Source organism: Elaeis guineensis, unplaced genomic scaffold (genome assembly GCF_000442705.2).
Source record: "Elaeis guineensis isolate ETL-2024a unplaced genomic scaffold, EG11 Super_Scaffold_31900, whole genome shotgun sequence".
Taxonomy (NCBI): Eukaryota; Viridiplantae; Streptophyta; class Magnoliopsida; order Arecales; family Arecaceae; genus Elaeis; species Elaeis guineensis.
The window spans coordinates 521,006-540,553 of NW_027332420.1; the positions used below are offsets into that span (position 1 = coordinate 521,006).

At 38.5% G+C, this 19,548-nt stretch overlaps 1 long non-coding RNA gene across 1 annotated transcript; it reads left to right on the plus strand.

Moving 5' to 3' along the window:
- The first annotated feature begins 265 nt into the window (after positions 1 to 265).
- LOC140854485 (uncharacterized) lies at positions 266 to 7,909 on the plus strand. The gene is made up of 3 exons (XR_012137705.1): positions 266 to 398; positions 7,098 to 7,351; positions 7,543 to 7,909. It is a non-coding gene; the product is annotated as an uncharacterized lncRNA (long non-coding RNA).
- The last annotated feature ends 11,639 nt before the right edge of the window (positions 7,910 to 19,548 follow it).

Consider the following 19,548-nt stretch of genomic DNA (forward strand, 5'->3'; position numbering starts at 1 on the left):
GCTTCCTTAACCTCGGCCCACTCCTCCACCGCCTCTTCCTCCTCCTCCTCATCTTCGATTGATCTCCTCCTTCTTCTCCATTACCGGTGTTGCCAGATACTTCTGGAACATGGGGAATGGGACGAGAGAGGGAAAGATGCTTTTAGAGCATGGTTTTAAGCCAAATGATGTTACATTTAGTTCTATAATATAATATAATATAATATAATATAATATAATATAATATAATAACTCTTTGTGGAAGTCATCTCCACCTGCCTCACCTCCATGCTCCCCCAAATGGGCACAAAAAGCAACAGCAAAGTTTGATGGAGTTGTGATGGTTTTGCATTTAGATCACAGGAATTCCTCATTAGACCCCATCCATTTCTCTTGGTGGGTTCGTATGCTATCCCGAGGTATGTCTCAAAATCGCGGGTTTTTCCTTCATCTAGTGAATTCACTGGTTTGTCATTGCACTTTGGTTGTCCGATGTTTTGTCTACAAGAGTTGCTTCTTTATGTTTGCTATGATTTCTTTGTTCATGGTCAGATCTTCTGTTGAATCATTTGCCCCTTTTTTATATTGTATTCTGTTCCTGGCTTTTGGATTTTCAGGTGTAAATTTAAAATCTCATAAATTTGGAATGATACTTTTTGATCTTTCATAATGGGGATTAATTAAGATCAATTGAAATTGGATATAATCTTTCATTTTGCTTGCTACACGTATGCAAGATATGTTTGGGGGTAAAAAAATCTTTTCTTTATACTACAGTCATATCTCCTGTAATAAGAAAACGCTCTTAGTTCAGTTCGGTAGAACACGGGTCTCCAAAACCCGATGTCATAGATTCAAATCTACAAAACTGATTCCGTTTATGTTATGTCGAATCATAATTATTATTCATCAAATATACATCATAGAGCCATTGAGGTTGAGGGAGAAGGATAACTGAAAGGTAAGCTGACGTGACAACTACCGGTAACCTACGGACGACGTCAAAAAAAAAAAAAAAAGAAGAAAAGAGAAAAAGAAGAAAAGAAGAGAAATAGAGAGAAGGGAATACAACAACAACAATGGTAAAGGAAAGAAGTTCGGCAGACAACAATTCGACGCAAAGTGCGAACGAAGTAACAAAATCTCCTTCTCATTTTTGATTAACAAGATGTACGTTACAAGACCCGAAGGGCCAGAAAAAGAAAACATTATTACAAGACTCGAAAGGGATACACCGGAGGTCACTTCGAGATGTAGACTTCTCTTCCCGGTTCTGTCCTTCCCAGCAGCATTTTCCAGTACATGTGACAAGCCTCTCGGCTCTCGCCCCCCGCATCGTTCCGCTCCATCTCCGAAATCCCAACCCTAGGGGAAAAAGGATGGGATAGAATTCAGGGGGCAGCAAAGGCAACGGCAGTGGCGACGACGACCTGTTTCAAGAAGAACCGAAATTACCCCGGAGGCAGCGATGGCGCCGGAGACATGCGCCACCACCGTGTGCTCCATGACAACCACCGTCCTAGGTGTTCCGGTAAGGTCGGCATGTTGGGAAATGTGTCCCAAAAAGCCAATCGTCAAGCTGTTGACGGTTGAGCAACCAAGTATTGTAATTGATTTGTTAATAAATAAAATATATTTGGCATTTTCATCATAAGCTTTCATCTTCTAATGAACTCCGTTGTTATGATGAAGTCCTTAGGACTATTTAAGTTCGATAAAGAGAGGATTTATCGATTAGTCCTTAAAACTGTTCACGACCAAATGATAGGCTGTTAATAAGGACGACAGCTTCTATCGAGCATAGGTCGCTGTAGGCCATATGGGTTGGTTGTCCTCTTAACCAAGGAGTGTGGAGACACTGGTATGGCATACAGGTGAGATGTAAGGGTACATCGTCATTGAACGTGACCAACTCCAGAGTATTCTGCTGTCGAGAATGTCTCTGATGGGATATAGGTATAAGTGTCCCTTAGACTTGAGATCACCTCAGTGACTTGCAAGCAACTCACTGTGCTTTGGTACTGGACTAACTGAATTTCTAATTCAGGGATGGAAGGCTTCTGGGCACAGTCAAGTACTTGCGAAGTCAGAGTGTGATCGAGATGGGATTGACCACTCCAAGAGTTGGAGAAGAATGAGTCGCTGTATTTCAATTTAGCAAAACCTTGGCCAGGGTAATCCATCAGATGGATTTGATATTTTGAAATACAATGTGGACAACCTGATCAGAGTTGACAGTTGAGCTCTGGGGTGTCCTATGATCATTTTGGTCAAGGGGATGAATTATATGAAAACTATATCCGCATGGGTTCTAAGGATGTTGTTCTACACATTCGACCTATCCGGACGTCGGGTACCATTGCTAGATGGTCACTTCGATTGGTATAGAAATTTGTTTCTATGCTACCGGCTTAGGTTCGGACCTATGAGGTCACACACATTAGAGTTCATGATCCGATCAGATGGTTGATCAACGATTAAGAATCGTTCTAGGGTTAGATGATCAATACGATTGATATTTAACCCAGTGCAAGTGTTGCAGGAGGATCGATTAGCAATTTGATTGCTAATTGGCTTAATTTGATTAAGCCAATGGGCTGAGATTAAGTTTAATTAAATATGATTTAATTAGATTTAGTTTGGGCTTGATTGGATCAAGTCCAATTGGTTTATTGGATAAGCCAAGTGCAAGGAAAAACTAGTCCTAGTTCAACTAGGACTTGGGTCAATCTAATTTCTAATTTGATTAAAAAATTAAATCAGATTTAAATCTAATTTAATCTGATTAAATTAGGTTATTAATTAGGTTAAGACCTATCTTAATTAGGTTGATCTAATTTTGATTTGATTTGGTTTGGAAAACCAAATTAAAACAAGTCATGAGACAGAATCCTAGTAGGACTAGGATTCCACCTTGCACCACAAAAACCTTCTCCACGCCCTCTCTCTTATTCAATGCCAATCTCTACTTATTTTATGCGACAAAAGCCCTCTGCCAGATCTCTCTCACGTTCACAAAAGGTCTCTTCTCTTCTTTCTTACATGGAAGGTGGTTTGGATCAAATCTAAAAGGAATAAGTTTGGATTTTGAATTCTATGAGATAGAGTTTTAGAAATCCAAAACTCTTTCAATTTTGCACCGAATTTATCCAAATTTTTTTTGGAATTTTCGTGGCTTTTAGGGTTTACATTGTGCACCCTTTTCTGTTGATCCATCCATGAAAATATGAAGGAGGTGCTCAAGAGTTGGGCGTCCCTTTACTTGCCATGTTTGGATAAGCCTTGACTAGGTGTTTGACCTAGACAAGGAATCTATCATATCTCTCTATATAAGACGAGTTTTTTCGTGAAATTTTAAGGAGAGATAGATATTTGAGATACCTTTCTACCATCCAAAAATAAGAGAGAAATACATTTGGGTCGTGGAGATATAAAAGACGCAAGTTTGGATGTTTAGAGAGAAAAACGTGAAGAAGAAGAGGGTCTTCTTCTAGGGTTTTTATTTTCATATCTTTCCTCCTTCCATCTTGAGTTTCCTGAGAGCGTCTCAGATCTGAAACTCCTCCTTCTACTTTCCATCTTTGGAAGAGTCCAAATCAAGAAGAAGGAGGCACCTGATCAACCATCAAAGAAGGATCAGCGCAGTACTAGCATACTGTGCTGATTTCCTGAAGCAGGACTTCTGATCGAGATTCGTGGGCTCGTGTGGACGACTCCTAGAGGCCAGACGCGTGTGCGGCTTGCAACATCATCCTTAAGCCCGGATCAGCGAGGTTAGAGCATCTAACTTGCAAGGTAATAGATCTGATCTATTATTTAATACATACATTAGATGTAGCTAGCATAGAAACATGTTGATATGATCAACATGTAGTTCATACTATATTAAATATATTTTAATTTTTGATTTAATGCCATGTAATAATCATGTAATAGGATCTTAGATCTAGAGATTTTCTGATCTTAGAAAATAAATTTTGATTTATTTTAGTCTTCCGCTGTATGATCTTGAAAAAGTTTCAAGATCTAACCCTCTTTTTCAAGATCTAACCCTGAAACCTAGATCTGGTTCCTTCACGGCATGCGCTATTCCACCGTCCCGCAACAAGTTTTACTGCCCCACCGTCGGCGCCGACCGCTTCTGGTCCCTCGGCCCCGACGACATCAAGGATCCGTCATGGCTTGTGACGACAGCTGCCCCCTTGACCGGTGTCGCCCCGTTCAGCTACTCCGAAATTCTCAGGCGGAGCGCCTTCACCGGTTGTCCCCGTTATTAAACCCCTGTTGTTGAAGGAATTCTCCCTCGAGCCCCCTTTAAGGCGACGGAACCCTCAGCGACAGTTTGACAACCGGAGAACTCGCAGACCGCTGTTCTCCTCCTCGCACTCTTCCTAGTCCGTGGCATCCTCTTGAGGCTGGTCTCCGGGGCGGAGGCCCCAGCGGGAGAACCCTTCGGAGAGACTCGGGGGACTGAAGACGGCGGAGAGCCGGCAGAGATGGCAAAGACCGACGCGAAGGATGCTTGGAGTTGGAAAGGGCACCGATGGAGTGGCTGAGTGGCTAAGTTCTCAAGCAGAAGAAAGGCGTCGACCCTCAGGCGAAGTGAAGCCCCTGGAGGAAAGGCGGGGGCTTAAATAAGCAACGAAGCCTGACGCAGTTATGGTGGCAGGTGCCCCTAGGCCAACCAGTGCCCATCGCGGCATAGGGTTGACCGTTCGTGGACTTTCATGGCACGACGCTTAGGATCACGTCTTGGTGGGAGTTCGAAAAGACTCTTCGGATCGCCCTAATCGAAAAAAGGCTCCAGCATACGCGCATTAAATGCCAAGATTTTCGAGGGCGGTCATGTGCAGAATTCAAGGAAACGACTTCAGCTGTGAAAATTTTCTGTACTTCCTCCGATCGAAACTCGAACTCGGAAGTAGGGGACTGGTGTTGGGTGTAAAACCCTCCCACCGAAGTTCGTATTCGGAGTGACCCCTCGGGGATTCTACAGGCAAGCTTCGTCCGACTCTTACGGGAGCCGGACTCCATCTCCGACTTTTCGGAGTGACCCCTCGGGATTCTACAGGTAAGCTTTGTCCGGACTCCTATGGGACCGGACTCCGTCTCCGACTTCAATTGCAGACAAACTCCATCCGGACTCCTACGGGAGCCATACTTCATCTCCAACTTCGACTGCAGTCCGAACTCCTATGGAAGCCGGACTCCATCTCCGACTTTCCGAAGTGACCCCTCGGGGATTCTACAAGCAAGCTTCGTCCGGACTCCTACGGGAGCCGGACTCCGTCTCTGACTTCAACTGCAGACAAACTCCGTCCAGACTCCTACGGAAGTCGTACTTCATCTCCAACTTCGACTGTAGTCCGAACTCCTACGAGAGCCGTACTTCATCTCCAACTTCGACTGCAGTCTGAACTCCTACAAGAGTCGGACTCCGTCTCCTCCAACCCCGACTGCAGACAAACTCTGTCCGGGCTCCTACGGGAGTCGTACTTCTCCCCAACTTCGACTGCAGGAAGACCTCGTCCGAGCTCCTACGGGAGCGGACTTTGCCTCCGACTCCAGCTACAGACTCCAACCGAACTTCAGCCAAAAGTCTGGACCCCCTGGCAGGCCGTAGTAACGGCCACGACTCTACTCCACTCCCTGCGGCAGATCCTACGCGGCTCCATTACTCCCTGGCAGGCCGTAGTAACGCCACGACTCTGCTCCACTCCCTACGGCAGATCCTACGCGGCTCCATTACTCCCTGGCAGGCTGCAGTAACGGCCACGATTCTGCTCCACTCCCTGCGGCGGATCCTGTGCGGTTCCACCACTCCTTGATGAGTCACGACAACGACGCCGCTCACGCCCGCAACTGATTCCACGTGGCGAGCCATGGTGACAGCCACAACTCCACCCCATTACTCTTCATGATAAATTCCTCCTGGCCCCGTACGGCCCACGATGAGGTGATCATAAACAGTCGCTATCAACCCGCTGCTCCTCCCCCCGTCTATAAAAGGGGACCCCAGATACGTTATTCTCTAGGCTCTCATTTTTACCTAGAAACTCTGCTAAAATTTTCGTTCGAGCACTCCATTCTTGTTGAGGCAGAGAACTGACTTGAGCGTCGGAGGGTCTTGCCGGAGCAACCCCACCTCTGGTTTAGACTTCTTTGCAGGTCCCGGCGGTGACCGCGACTCCTCGACTCCAGCTTCTCCGGCGTAGCAGATTTTTGCACCAACAATAATAAAAAATTTAACAAAAAAAAGTTTAATTGAAACTTGAATTTGACCTTCCACGGGAGGAGGTCAATCAAAAAAAAGAAATGTTACTCAATCAAAGGTCCAACTGATCACCATGTTGTATTGTAAATGTGTAGTTACAAATAATCCTACCAAAGTAATAGGAATTAGACGTAAGACAATTCCAAATAGAAAAACTTCAATCATTTCGATTTTTTGAGGGGATAAAAAGATGGGTAAGATCTATCCCTAAATATTAATCTGAATTATCCGTGAATCTCAATAACCAAGAATTGGCAATTGACGTGGAAAGGAACCTGAACACCTGGAATCTCAGAGAAATATTATTTTTATAAATTATTCATTCAATTTATTTCAAATAAGTTGTATCTTATTCAAATCAATCAATAGAGCTGGGGTTATAGTTAAAGCAGCCAGTAGAAAACCGAAATAACTAATTATAGTAGGCATGAAAAAGCCTGTATCTCGTGCACTTCATGATAAAGTTTCTTGCAGATCCTTGTATGTATTTGTCACATGAGGCTTACATTACAAGCCAGAAAAATAAGAGGAAAAAATTGTAATTCCTCTTGCTGGATTCCAAAGGGCTGGATGTGCAAATAATGATATATAAGTTATGAGGATATTGAGATGGAAATGAGGCGAAACTTGAAAGAAATTGTTTTAAATATTTGAAAAGTGTAGGAGCTTCTACAATAATGATATCGGTAGTGATTAGTGAACTGGAGGACTAGATCGCTTCCCCCAGAGGCCAAGGATAGACCTGTTAAGCAAGTGGTCTGTGTCTAGGAAGTGAAGGGATTTTGCAGATTTTTTGTTCAGTAGATTTTTTGTTTAAAATATTTCTTTTATAAACACAATTCAGATAGAGGCAAGATCCTATCCTATATATATTGACTCTGGCTGAAAGAGCGGGTGACCTCTGTGCTGGTGCTACATTTGAGGTACGAGAAGGAACCTGTCAAGAATAGCCGTCTCCCTGCACGCAAATATCTTCTCTTGCAGCAGTGAAAGGATTGTTGCTGGGTGATATCACCAAAGTGGCGACCTAAATTTCATTGACATTTTGGAACCAACAAGCATAAAGATGCTGAGGAAAGTGATGCAGTTTTCCCCTCGGTAATTCCTTTTTAAACACACGGAATGGTGTCTTCACCATATTTTTATGTAACAGGAATTTTTTTCTTCCTTTGTTTCCTGGTATGCTATTGAATTCATATTCTCAGTGATATCATAGGGTGCACAGGTTCTATAACTTTACCACTTGGAGATTAATATATCGACACTGTATTTGGCTGTCTCTATCGCAGATGGCTTCTTTTCCAACTGCTGAACTCTGCGACGCAAACCCATCCCTTCTGTCGAAGGGGGAGCTGCGAGTTGTTCCACCAATGTTCCAAATATATGGGCAACGCCGAGCATTCTCTGGCCCCATTGTCACTCTCAAGGTATTCGAGGACAACGTCTTGGTCAGGGAAGTTCTTGAGATCTTCTATGGGATTCTCTCGCATTAACTCTTCTTTTTTCTTTCAATTCTTTTGAATCAAAGTGCCCATCATAGCAAAGTTGCAAGTTCATTCCTTACTAAGTTGAATGTCTGCAAATCGAAAAATAACTGTCAAATTTTTTCCTATTTCTTTCTTTTATTTTGGATTATTCCATTGCCATGTTGGCCACCGCCGGTCACTGAACCCTGCCGGTCGGCATCACCAGAGCCTGGTCCTCCGGCTAAGAGGGAGGGCCTCCTCACGGGGAACAAGGGGAGCAAGAGCTCCCCTAAAGAAAACAAAAGAGGAAGAGAAGGACGTGCAGGTCCTCATGACAGAGGGGCATTTTTATCTATTGTAACGGCAAGTGGACACCGTCTTAAGTGATCGTCAGGGCCTTTTTGAAACATTTCAAAACTTTAAGGACATGTTTGACACTTTTTAAAGTACAAAGGGTATAAATGAAAATGACCTAAACTTGATGAGGTTTTTCTATAATTTATCCTTAAAAATTTTTTGAATTTTAAAATGAGTGATGTAGGACAAAAAATATCCAAGCATTACATATCTCCACTCTAAAATTTTAAGAAAAAATAGAATTCAAATCATCATAATCTGAAATACTTTTTTCGCTTATTAGCACCACTTATGGTAGCATGATTCTTACTAATATTTTCCTTCTCTAGACATATAATAATATTATGACCAACACTCTTGTAAAGTCTACAAGCTTTTACTTGTTTTCCTAATTCCACCTTTCAATTACTTTTGCTTAGGCCTTTGTCTTTGATGCAGGAGAGCAGTGAACAAAGCTAGCTACATCAGTCACAAAATTACTATTAGATGATGCTTCAATATCTACTAACATTTTATCATTAGGCACTAAAAGTTTTTGTACATTTTGGAATTCTTTACGGTACCAACATGATAGCATGTAGCTGGAAGGGACTTCGAAATAATCTTTATAGAGGAAAATACATAGTATGTAATGACAAAAAATCCCCAAAATTCAAAAAGCTTGCAACTACAAGTGGCCATCTCACCACCTTATAGAACTATGTGCTTTTGACTATGAATTTCTTTATGGTATTGCATTATGAACTCAATATTATTCTTTCATGTACCATGTACTAAACTACTGTTCCAAAATCTTTCTGAAATTTCTTAAAAGCAAATGGTGTCAAAGTATTGTATGCTTGCTGTTATAATGGTGAAACGGTTCTCAAAGAAGATCCCCAATATTTCTCCAACATAGTGTTGTATTATGGCGCTTTCTCGACGCCTTCAATGGTAAGATCAACCTATAATTCACATGTCAAATTTGAAAAAAGTTTCAAAATAGCATAGAAAATCTTAAACAAATAATATGCAAACAAATAATTCTTAACCATGATTTAGATTTTTATCAAGTTAAATGAAGCAAACTTACCTATTTAATAAATTGGGTTAAGCTTATGTTGGAAGTGACAAATCTCTTTATCAATACATTTATGCTTTCTGATCTTCCTGCAGTCATCGTACTATCAAAGGAATAGTCACCAAGGTAAGCTGGCATCCAGAAGCGCTTAATTTAGTATAAATAATTTATGTGCTTGTTTGTAGATAAGTTGTATTGTGCAATCACTAAATACCACTGATACTCAAATACTTCAGGGATGTCTAACTTATACAATTGATAAAATTCAGCACACTAATTTGAATACTGATTTCGAAGAATTGAAGTAAACCAACCATGAAATTTAGTCATTATGTGCCATATACAAAAATTATATTTTGTGGATGGCATTTCTTTTGCAATTGCCTCTATCATCTATGGATCTTAATCAGTCAGTATTATCCTAGATGGCTTCTTCATCAATTATATAAAATTCTATCAATTAAGTTCAAACAAATAAAATAATATTATATAACACTGGAGCGTACACTTAAAAGTAAAATAGAAAAATAACTGCTATGTTACCTTTATTAACCATTGAAATACACTTGTAGTGTTGTTACGTAGAAGTGCACAACCAAATAATATTGTCCTTCCATGATTATCAATATCAATAAAGATACCAAAAGGTATGTCATAAGAGTTCACCTTGCATATGGTATCAAAAATAACAATATTTCCATACCTTTAATACCAATTAAAATAATAATTTGGGGACCAAAAAATATATTCTAACTTTCTTTTATCATCAAGTGGAAAAGCATATTGAAATCTAGAGTCTTCATTTCTAGCATATTTACAATGTGGCAGAAGATCCATAGCATCATTCTTTGCATCCTTTCTAGAAATTCTGCTGTAAAAATTGTAAATATCTTTGAGGAAAAAAAAGGATGGTGTCCATGTGTCACATTCTTTTTAAGCTCCATAACACGTATTATTTGTCTAACCAAAAGATATTTTTTTAGCAAGAGAATGCGTACTTTATATTCTTTAGTACTACTATAGTAAGATGAAACAAAATGTATTTTTCAGAAGACAACAAATTATGATCTACAACAAACTCAATGACATGCCATTTGTCAAAAAAAATATCAAATGATTTTCTTAATATATTTTGCAGATGTGCTTTGCATTCACATCTAATTGGCTCTCTATTTCACTGTTTCCTAAATGAATAAACAATTTTTAGCTCCAGCATTCCTTCAGGATGACAAAAAAATCAAGTCTTTTCTTTTATCTTTTCTTGTTAACAAAACCTGTCTCTTTGAATTACAGAATTATTCCTTTTAGCATAATTTCTATAGAAAATAAAAGCTTCTTTGCTGAGAAAATGTTGACCATTGAATGGCTCATATATATTTTCTATTAAATTTTTCTCTCAAATCAACTGATATCTTCTCAAAATTTTCGCAACTATTATCATCAAGAGGTTCATTCGAATCAAAAAAACTACTCCCAACACTTTGATTAAGATTACCTTGAAGAAATTCTTCATCCATCTTGTATTGTTTACATTACGAGCAAATTAAAATAAATAAATAAATAATATAAAAATTAAGAAAATAAAAAAGAATAAAAATACATCTAATATTAAGGTAATGAAAATAAAATGCATGCAATATAAATTATTCATGAATTTTAGTCTAGAAATTACAATTTTGTAATGGAGAAGAACTATCCAATCTTTTCAATTGATGTTGATTCAGAGATGAAAAACTATAGTCATTTTGAAACTTTTTCAAAATAATAGTCAAATTGTAGCAAGCAAATCAACAAGGAAAGAATAAAATAAGAAAAAAAAATTAAGATGTAGAGAAGGACTAAAACTCAAGAAAATTGTTCAGATGAATCGTCACGTTCTCCCTCTATTTTTTAGCTCAAAATAGCTTTTAGTACCAAAAAAGATAAAAGGGATAGTTCTGCCATAAAAATATTATTAATTATCTCCTGGTTATTCGAATAAAGCCCACTTAGTTTGGTGGGTAGTTAATGCTCCTTCTCCGGTGTCCTTTGGGCACAAGTTAAAAAAAAACCCTATATGTCATATCACTTGGTCACTGTGGGAGGTGCTAAAGGTTGGGCATCCAAGCTCATGATTTCCCATATATTGATACAACATCTCAACTGAAGCTACCATTTCTAGTCCCCTCGAGATCTCTTACTATTTTGTCTATGCACGAGTCGTTTACCTAAAATCCCTCCAATAATACCTTTTGAGTTTGATGAGCTTACAAATATTAAGTGTCTTAGTTTTGAAAATGTAGATCAAGATGATCCCAATTAAACAAACCTCATAGGCACCAAATGATTAAGCAAAAAGTAAAGAAGAAAATGAGGTCCCTAAATGATCCATAGTACTATATCCGAATAGAAAAATATGGATATACTTTATATCCAATCCTCATCCATATTCGGTAGAAAAATATAAATATATTTAATATTTGATTTGTATTTATATTCATTTAGAATAATTATAAATATCATTCATATCCAATTTGTATCCATATAAATTTAGAATAAATATAACTATTAATTTTAATATCTATTTAATTATCATATGCATATCTATATCTATTAAAAAATATAGATACATATAAGAACATATCAATATCCAATCTACATTTGATCCATTTTCAATTCTATTGATGTCACTTCTGAAAACTTGTTTAAATGCCATCAATTGTCTACAACCATAAAATGATCATCAAACCTGTACTTGACCTTTTTTTTTTTTTTGCTCTCCTAGAATGGGGATCCTCGCCACTATTTTCATTCTGAGCTTTTCTATGGTACTCCAAAGGGTATTTTTGTCATTTTTACTGCTACCCTATCCTCAACCACTTGATTCAACATGAACAGCTTGGATTTATCCACCAGCAACCTATTCTAACTGGTTATATGCATAGATGGTGTGGTAAATATCTCAAGTTTCAAGATCATTTCATGCTAAAACAAGTAGTAGATTGGATAATTATATGGAACTATAGGGGTTCTTTTCAAGCACCCTTCTATCCCATTCTTGATGCCTAGTGGGTGGGGGCAAGGGCAAGGGCAAGGCAGAGTGTAAACCTAGCAGAAATAGCTATAGGAAGGGGGCTTGGAGAAGGAGAGGATGGGGAGGGCTGAGGAAGAGGCTAAGGGTGCGGAAGGATGGGGTGGGGATGCTGAGAGATTACCAATGATGCCACCATATGTTGGCATCAGGACAGTGGGTCATACGAAGTGTTGAGGGATGGAGTTTGTTAGATGAGTATCCCAGAAGTCAATTGTTGGCTAATACATTTTGTAATTTCAGAACTTAATTTTGTATTTGTAATATTTTTATTATTAATAAAAAAATTTTCAATCCAATCATATTTATGTGTCCATGATTTGTCTTAGAAATTAACAAAGATGAGTTTTATATATTCTCAAAGTGTTGAGAATTTAAGACATACATTAATTAGTGATTAATTACTAAATACTTTCAATCAAAAGATCATCACGGAGGATAGTGATCAATCCATCTAAGATTAGTGCATAATTCACCTTCCTTATAGGTAGATGAGTCTCGGATCTATAATGTAGGGACACTAGGGTGAGAGCACGGATGGTTGTTAAAAAATAATTTATACTGAGTGTGACTAATATGAGAAACTACTTAGATGCTACTCACTCATCAGTGGTTGACTCGATGTTGCAGTGGTATGAGTGATCCTTTGACTGTGGTATCATCGGCTATTCGTAGCGAGGCTACTGAGTTTGACTACATTTTTTTTTGATCTATAGCCATTCGAGCCCTTGCTATATATGTTGGCTACAATAGGTTTGGCTTGCTGTTAGAAATACGATGCATCTAGATGAAATCTATCGATCTTGATAGAAAAGAAAAAGACCTATGCGATTTGAGAAACTAAGTTCCGAAAGTCTTTTACCAAAGTATGAATACTAGAAAAGAATTTTCACAGAATTCATAAATGAACTCGAGTCGAGCCAATCTAACATATAACTGATGATGAGGTCTAACAAATTTTTTATGATAGAGAAGGACTGAACATACGATAATTGCACCTAGAGATTCACACTTTCATTCTACTAGGTTGCCACTACATATTGCTAGGTGTCACTGATAGATTGTGGGACTCATTGAACGTCGTCTTGATGATCGATGATCTTCGAAGGATAGAGCTAAAATTATTTCAATCTATCGAAAAGAGTTTCGATGATATTGTAATAGAGATCACAATATATCTCACTATCAGATAGAATAGAACTTATGGGATCACACATTAAGGGATTTAACCTTGAATTAACTAATTAGACTTGTGAAGTTCTAATTGGGTTAGAATTTATGAAAATCTTATTAGATTTAAAAGAACTATGCTAGCATATGGTTAAATCTAATTCTTCTTTGTACTTCGATTTCTTATTAGATAAAGATTGAATCAAGTCCATAGCCTTGAATCTAATCTAAATTCATTTTGATTTGATTTTAGTTGGGCACCTATCTGTGAGCCCAAGAGGATTGGATCATGTCAATGAGTTGGCAAACTAATCTCCTTTTCTTCCTTGATATTTTCTTTTGAAGCATGAATTGTTGGAAAGAAGTGAGGAGGCGCAAGCCTCCCTTTTGGCAGGTCCAAAGGGCACCAACCCCTTGGAGTAGCATGAGGAAGAGAGAGGGGCCCGCCCCCTCTCTTGCCTTGATGTGGAAGGAGAGAGAGAGGGGCTACGCCCCCTCTTTTGTGTGTAAAACCCTAAAAGGGGCGTCCAGGATTGGTGTCCCAACTACCTGCCCCTTTTGATTTAGGGCGCCCACTTAATCTGCCTATTTTGAGTGGGACACCCCATCTACTTGCCAAAAGAGATGGTGACTATTCTAATTAGGTCTGATTGTCTTGAAAAATAATCAGATTAAAAAGATAAAAATCTTTATGAGATAAAGACTAGTCTTTTTAGGTTGATTGGATCTTGATTTAGGATCAAGATAAGATCTCTATATAAGAGATGGTCTCCTAGGGTTTTAGAATTAATTTTATTAATTAAAAATCAGATCTCTCCCTCTCTCTTCTTCACGTCGCATCCTCTCTCCCTCTTCTCTTTCCAATGCCCAAGGGTTGGGCGTCCACCATCCCACATACCTGAGTTGAGAGAAGTCTCTTCTATAGCAAAGAACAAAGAGAAAAGACCATAGTTCAAGGGTTGTGATTGCAATCAAGATCAATAGTTGATCAAGGTTCAAAGAGGCTAAGATCCTACTTAGAGAAGAAAGATCTACCATGAGAAGAAAGATTCAAGATTAATCCCGGTGGATACCTGTAGAGGTTGAACACGTGTGCGCCTCAAGAAACTTCGGATCTAAGATCATCGGTAGTGGTGTATTTCAACCTGTGCAAAGGTATTGAGATTCGATCTCATCTTTATTTTAATTTTCAGATTATGTGCATGTTTTTATTCCGAAACTCGGGTAGGAATAAATGAGATCTATTGCACGTGGGTTAAAGGATTTAACTCAGTTCGTTTCCACTGCTCTTCAAAAAGATTTTCAAATCTATGCATGCATTCCTATCCAATTTTCTAACAATAGTCACAGAGGAGGAGGGAGGAGGTGGGTTAAGAGAGCTAGATCTAAATCATCAGCAAGGGTGGAGGGATTGGTGGGGAGGAGGGGGGTTTTGGGGGGGGTGGGGTGGGGCGGACGAGGAAGGCAGGCAAGAAGCTTAACATCGATGGGACAGGGCTGGAGTAGAGTAGGAGCGAGATGGACATATTGGCAATAGAGGGAAAGGAGGCATGTAAGGAGGGGTGATAGACCGGTGGGGATTGTAGCAATGTTTGAGAGAAAAGAGAGGAGGGTGCCGCTGCTATAGTGGCTCCCACTGTGGAAAAAAGAGAAATTGCCAGTGTAATTTTTGGCCTTCGCCGATGCTAAAAAGCATTGCCAACTAATCCCATAATGCCCAAACAACCATCATCAAAGCATCGGCTATGGAAGTATGGAAATTCCATATGTCAATGCATTTAAAAAGTGTCACTAAACAACGACACTTATGAGTATTGTAAACGTGAAAGATAATGATGCTTATAAGTGTTGTTTAATTTTAATTAAATGGTGCTTACAAACATGCCAGTTAATGATGCTTAAAACATCATTAAGTAACTAATCTAGTGATGCTTTTAAGTGTCATTAAAATCTGCACATTTTGCGATGCTTTAAAGCACCCCCAATTATTTTTTGAACAAAAAAAAAAAAAAAAAACATGCATTCAAATAACATCCAGGTTTGGTTCGTTCAAAGCTTAAGCCTCAGCCAAGTTCACATAGATGGAAAATTCAACATCAATCAAACAATAACTTCATGCAATCTTCTTGAATGTTTGGATAAATAAAAAAACAATTTCAGCCTTAAAATGTTAGGCCTAGCAATGCGCCTGGTTAAAGTGCCCCATCAGTGTAGGCAGCTAGCCCAATGATTGCATTGTAGCAATTTTTTATCTCCAATGCCCTTGGAAATCTACATGAGTGACCAATAGCAGGAAGGGCTTAGCAACCAGTATGTTTCAATCCTGATAAAGTATGAAAATTTTTTAAGATGATCAAAAAGTCCATAAAAGGATATAAAAAATATCAGTTGATACAATAATATCTAGCAACAGGCATCTAGGAATATCTTAGCTTATATATCGGCCAAGAGTCAATAGTTTATATAATATTGATGTGAGTGCGATGTGGATATTCACCCACATATCCGCCAAATTTAAATGCTTAGATGTCCAATGGTGCTGTTGAGTTCTAAAAACAACAGCTTCACCTATAAAAACCATATATATATATATATATATATTATATTATATATATATAAGGATGATTATCAGTAAGGTAAGAATAGATTGGAGAAAAAGGACAATTTGCCTAAGTTGAAAACGGCCTGGTTCTTATGGATAAGTCCTAGTTTTGTGCATCCAGATCCATGGTCAGAAAATTCTGATAAGGAATAAATTTTAAGCAAAAAAAAATATTCAGACTTGGAAATAATCGTAAAGGATTGCACCATGGAAAGGAAAAGCAAAGAAGATATAGTAATAACTCGGTGGGGCAGAAAAAAGCTGTGGGCACATATAACTCATGTTCAAATATGCAATTGTTTTTTGAGGTTCTGGTATCTCATACCATATGATTATTTGTTCAAAGCTCCATCCATGAGAAATTTACTTGTTTCAAATTAACAGTTGTAATGGAGAAGATTGTAGAGAAGGACAAGCCAACTAATGAAAATGCTAGTCAGTGATACTTGAAGAGAAAGCATGTAGCAAGAGATACTGATGAGAGCGTCAATGATTTTCGATGCTTGTTGTCAAGTTTAAGAGCTCTATGGAATTGAAAAATGAAGAGGAAGACGACTTCCCAATATCTTTTTTCCCAAAAAAAGAAAATTTCTGCTAAGACTGCGGATGAAAACAGTAAATCAGGTGATTCACCAGTCTATGTAATACTGGAAATTGAAGAGGAAGATGGGAATGCTAAGCCTACAAAAGGGAATCTTCCTTTTCTTTTCCTCATCAACTATTGCAGCATCCATTTCAGTATTCCCTTCTACAGGCTTGGCATTCCCATCTTCCTCTTTATTTTTCAGTATTACATCGACTGGTGAATCACCTAATTTACCGTTCCCATCAGCACTCTGAGCAGAAATTTTCTTTTTTTGGAAAAAAAAATCTGGAAACCATCTTCCTCTTCATTTTCCAATTTCATGGAGCTCTTAGACTCAACAACAGGCTAGCATCGAAAATCATTGTTGCTGACAAAGTTTGAGAGGGTTAATTTCTTATTCTGCATATTGATCAATATATAAGGTTATAGCTTACAAGTTACCATATATTTGTAAGAGAGAAAGAATAGAAAAGGATAAAAACCAATCTCGACAATCTCTCCCATACAGATACATATCTCCCAATTATGTAGAGTACCTAAAAACAGGAAAGGATATATAAGAAAAACCAATTCCTACAATCTCTCCTACATAGATATGTATCTCTTAAATATGTATAGTATCTCCTAATAGATAAAGCCAATCCCTACAATCTCTCCCACATATCTCCTATTATATACAGTATCTCCTAATACTCCCCCTCAAGTTGGAGCATGCATATTGTAAATACCCAACTTGCGGAGAAAGAGCTAAAATTGTCATTGTCCTAGTACCTTGGTAAAGATGTCAGCCAATTGCATCTTGGTAGGCATGTATCGAGTAGCTAGCTCTCCTGACTATAATCGTTCTCACACGAAGTGACAATCGACTTTTATATGTTTCGTCCTTTCATGAAAAACAGGATTCGCTGTGATGTGAAGGGCCACTTGGTTGTCACAATATAATAGGGCTGGCTTAGTTTGTGAAATATGCAATGAAGTCAGGAGTTTACTTAGCCAAATCAATTCACTAGTAGCACTCGCCATCACCTTATACTCGGCCTCCACTGATGATCTAGACACGATTGCCTATTTCTTGGATTTTCATGAGATTGGCACCTTTCCCAATGTCACAAAATAGCCCATCACAGACCTCCTAGTCATTGGGTAACTCGCCCAATCAGAATCACTATATCCCCTCAAGATTATGTCACTATTTGTTGGTAATAGATACCTTGTTCTGGGCATGATTTCAAGTACCTTAATACTCTCATTACTGCATCCCAATGTCTCTAGCATAGATCTTGCATGAATTGGCTGAGAATATGTACTGTATAGGTGATTTCTGGCCCAGTGATGGTAAGATAAATTAATCTGCCAATCAAACGTCGATATCTTGATGCATCTTGTATTGGATCTCCTGAATCATGTGACAGTCTATGTTGTTGTTCCATGGGAAATGAAGTAGGTTTGGCCCCTAGCGTGCCTCACTCTACCAAGATGTCTAAAGTATACTTCCTCTGACATAGATAGAGACCTCCTGGTGCTCGTGCAACTTCTATGCCCAGAAAGTAATTGAGCGGTCCTAGATCCTTGATTTTGAAATAGCTATGGAGATACTTCTGAAATTCTGCATACTTATGATGATTGTTCCCAACCATAATTAAGTCATCAACATAAACAAGTATCGCAAGAAAATCATTACCTCTCTTGTATGTGAACAAGGTATGTACTGCAGGAGATTGACCAATGCCATACCCCTTTAGTGCTGTGGAGAGTTTTGTGAAGGAACCAGATCTAGGATTTCAGAGTTAGATCTTGAAACTTTTTCAAGATCAGATAGCGGAAGACTAAAATAAATCAAAATTTATCTTATAAATCAGAGAATCCCAAGATCTAAGATTCTATTACATGATTATTACATGGTATTAAATCAAAAATTAAATATAAAGAGCAAGAACTGCATGTTGATCATATCAACATGTTTCTATGCTACATCTAATGTATGTAAAATATAATAGATCAGATCTATAACCTTACAAGTTAGACATTCTAACTTTGCTGATCCAAACTTAAGGATGATGTTGCGAGCTGCACATGCATCCGGCCTCTAGGAGTCATCCACACAAGCCCACGAATCACGATCAGAAGTTCTGGTCCAGAAAATCAGCACAGTATGCTAGTACTGTGCTGATCCTTCTTCGATGGTCGATCAGATGCCTCCTTCTTTTTGATTTAGAATCTTCCAAAGATGAAAAATAGGAAGAGTTTTAGATGTGAGACACTCTCAAAAAACTCACAGATGGAGGAAGGGAAGAGGTGAAATCAGCAACCCTAGAAGAAGATCCTCTTCTTCTTCTCTTTGCTTAACCCAAACACATAATCTTGTGTCTATTATATCTCCATGCCCCAACACTCTTTCTCCCTGATTTTCACATGCACCAAAGGTCTCTTAATGCTTTGTAATCCACAAAAATATTAAGAAAAAATTCATCTTAAATAAAGAGATATGAAGAATCCTTGTCTAAATCAAATACCTAGTCAAGAAAAATCCAAACAAGGCAAGATAAGGGGTGCCCAACTCTTAGGTGCCCCCTCCTTCTTTTTCTGCCATGGACCACTAGCAAAGGGTGCATAATATATGCCATAAAAGCCACAAAAATCTCAAAAAAAAATTGGATAAAATTAGTACCATAAGGAAAGAGTTTTGGTTTCCAAAAATTCTATTTCGTAGAATTTGAAATCCAAACTAATTCCTACTTTGACTTGGTCCACAACCACATTCCATGTAAGAGAGAAAGAGTGAAAAGCTTTGGGCATACATGAAGGCCTGGGAGAGAAGATTTTATCGCACAAAATAAGATAGAGTGGGCGTGGGGGGCTAAGGTGGTGCAAGGTGGAATCCTAATCTTACTAGGATTCAATCTATGACTTGTTCAAATTTGATTTCTCAAACCAAATCAAATCAACCCAATTAAAATAGATCTTAATTAAATTAAGAATCTAAT